Source organism: Triticum aestivum, chromosome 5D (genome assembly GCF_018294505.1).
Source record: "Triticum aestivum cultivar Chinese Spring chromosome 5D, IWGSC CS RefSeq v2.1, whole genome shotgun sequence".
In the NCBI taxonomy this organism is placed as follows: domain Eukaryota; kingdom Viridiplantae; phylum Streptophyta; class Magnoliopsida; order Poales; family Poaceae; genus Triticum; species Triticum aestivum.
Window position 1 is genome coordinate 143,689,846 of NC_057808.1, and position 3,237 is coordinate 143,693,082.

A 3,237-nucleotide genomic window follows, 5' to 3' on the forward strand; every position below is an offset into this window, starting at 1 on the left:
CCAGGGGCCTCGAGGGCTCGAATACAAGTGCTCGATCATAGACGAGTCAGCGGAAGCAACAACATCTGAGTACAGACATAAGGTAAACAAGTTTGCCTTAAGAAGGCTAGCACAAAAGTAGCAACGATCGAAAAGGCAAGGCCTCCTGCCTGGGACCTCCTAACTACTCCTCGAAGCCGAACTCCATGTAGAATCATCCTCGGGATCTCTAGCTCCTGGACTCCAGCATCTGGTTGCGACAATCTGGTATAGAAAAAGGGAAAAGAGGGAGAAAAGCAACCGTGAGTACTCATCCAAAGTACTCGCAAGCAAGGAGCTACACTACATATGCATGGGTATATGTGTAAAGGGCCATATCAGTGGACTGAACTGCAGAATGCCAAAAAAAAAGGGGGATAGCTAGTCCTGTCGAAGACTACGCTTCTGGAGATCTCCATCTTGCAGCATGTAGAAGAGAGTAGATTGAAGTCCTCCAAGTAGCATCGCATAGCATAATCCTACCCGGCGATCCCCTCCTCGTCGCCCTGTTAGAGAGCGATCACCGGGTTGTATCTGGCACTTGGAAGGGTGTATTTTATTCAGTATCCGGTTCTAGTTGTCATAAGGTCAAGGTACAACTCCAGGTCGTCCTTTTACCGAGGGACACGGCTATTCGAATAGATAAACTTCCCTGCAGGGGTGCACCACATAACCCAACACGCTCGATCCCATTTGGCCGGACACACTTTTCTGGGTCATGCCCGGCCTCGTAAGATCAACACGCCGCAGCCCCACCTAGGCTCAACAGAGAGGTTAGCACGCCGGTCTAATCCTATGCGCGCAGGGGTCTGGGCCCATCGCCCTATGCACACCTGCACGTTGCGTACGCGGCCGGAAGCAGACCTAGCCCCCTTAATATAAGCGCGAGCTTACGGTCCAATGCGGCGCGCGCCACTCAGTTGCTGACGTCAAAAGAGCTTCGGCTGATACCACGACGTCGGGATACCCATAACTACTCCCACGTAGATGGTTAGTGCGTATAGACCAAATGGCCAGACTCAGATCAAATACCCAGAACTCGTTAAGCGTGTTATTTATCCGTGAACGCCGACCAGGGCCAGGCCCACCTCTCTCCTAGGTAGTCTCGACCTGCCCTGTCGCTCCGCCACAAAGTAACAGTCGGGGGCCGTCAGGAACCCAGGCCCACCTCTACCGGGGTGGAGCCACCTGTCCTTTCAGCCCCCTCATCAGAATCACTTGCGGGTACTCAACGAGCCGACCCGACTTTAGTCACCACATGTGTCATGTATATAATGTATATAGTATATACCCGTGATCACCTCCCGAAGTGATCACGGCCCAGTAGTATAGCATGGCAGACGGACAAGAGTGTAGGGCCACTGATGGAACACTAGCATCCTATACTAAGCATTAGGATATCAGGTAAGGGTAACAACAGTAGAAGCAAGGGCAGGCTAGGCATCAGTATAGGATTAACGGAAAGCAGTAACATGCTACACTACTCTAATGCAAGCAGTATAGAGAAGAATAGGCGATATCTGGTGATCAAGGGGGGGCTTGCCTGGTTGCTCTGGCAAGTAGGAGGGGTCGTCAACTCCGTAGTCGAACTGGGCAGCAGCAGTGTCGGTCTCGTAGTCTACCGGAGAGAAGAGGGGGAAGAAACAGTAAATACAATGCAAACATAAGCATGACAATGCGTGACATGACAATGAGCAGTGCGAGGTGTGTCCTAACGCGGCAGTAGGTGGTACCGGCGAAGGGGGGGACATCCGGGAAGGTATTCCCGATGTTTTGCGTTATCGGACAGACGGACCGGAGGGGGAAGGTTGCTAGTTCGATAGGTTAGGGAGGTGTGGTGGACGAACGGATTGCGTATTCGGATTCGTCTCGTCGTTCTAAGCAACTTTCATGTAGAAAACATTTTCATCCGAGTTACGGTTTAAAAGATATGAATTTTCGAAGATTAATTGAATTTCTGGAATTATTTGAATTTAGCAAAAATGAATTATGACGTCAGCATGAGGTAATGCTGACGTCAGCATGAGGTAATGCTGACGTCAGCATGAGGTAATGCTGACGTCAGCAGGTCAACAGGTCGGCTGACCAGTCAAACCAGACAGGTGGGTCCAGTGGGACCCACATGTCAGCCTCTGTTAGTCTAATAGTAATTTAAACTAAACTAACAGTCTAATTAGAGGGGTGGGCCCCATATGTCAGTGAGTGATTAGTTAATCTAATTATTTTTTGTTTATAAAACAATTGTTAGACTAATTAACAGAAGGGGGGCCCGCATGTCAGTGGCTGGGGGCCGCCCAGTCAGCTCGTTGACCGCGGTCAACAAGTCAAGGGGGGACCTGGGTCCACCAGTCAGTGGCCCAGGCGGTGCCACGCGGGTGCCACGTCGGTGACGTCGCCGGAAACACGCCGGCGACCATTCCAGCGGTGGAAGTTCGCCGGAGTTGCTCGGATTTCCAGCACAGGGCACCATTCCGCGCGTTTTCGGTAGCGTTCGAACGAGTAGATCGTCCCGCGTCGATCTAGAGTGATCCCAGGAGCGGGGGTGGCCGGAGTGGAGCTCAACGACGACCGCGGGCGGCGCCGGACTATGGGCATCTCCGAAAACCACGCTACGGGCTGCGTTCTAGCTAACAAACGACGCTAGCGGGCTCTACGGACCTCCGGCAACTCGACGGAGGCCACCGCTTGGCTCGGAGATGGACGGGGTGAGCGCAACGAGCTCGCGGACGAGGCCGCATGCGGCAATGGCGACGGCGGCACCACGAGCCTTCTACGGTGTATGAGGAGGAACCAGAGGAAGGAGGAGGGGGTGGAGGCTTATGGCGCGGCACACGGAGGCCCTCGAGTGAACGGGAGCGCAGAGGGGAGGCGGGATGAATCGCGGCGGGCGGCGGCGACCGAGGTTGGGGAAACGCTTGACCCGGCCGCTGCAGGGCACCCCAGCTCGTCCTGAAGCGCGGGGTCGACGAGGACGACGTAGAGGGAGCTCGGGGACATCGGCGGCTCGACGAACGGTGGTCGGGGCCACGCCTACGAGGCTTCGGCGGTGATCTCGCTCGGGCGAGGGGAGGGCCAGAGAGAGAGAGAGAGCGGCCGAGATGGAGAGGGGAGTTGGTGGAGGTAGGTGGGGAGGAGGCCGAGGCGTCGAGGGGAGGGGTCAGTGGAGGCGGGGGCGCTGGCGATCTTATCCCCTCCTCGACGCCGGCGAGGGGGGTCCGG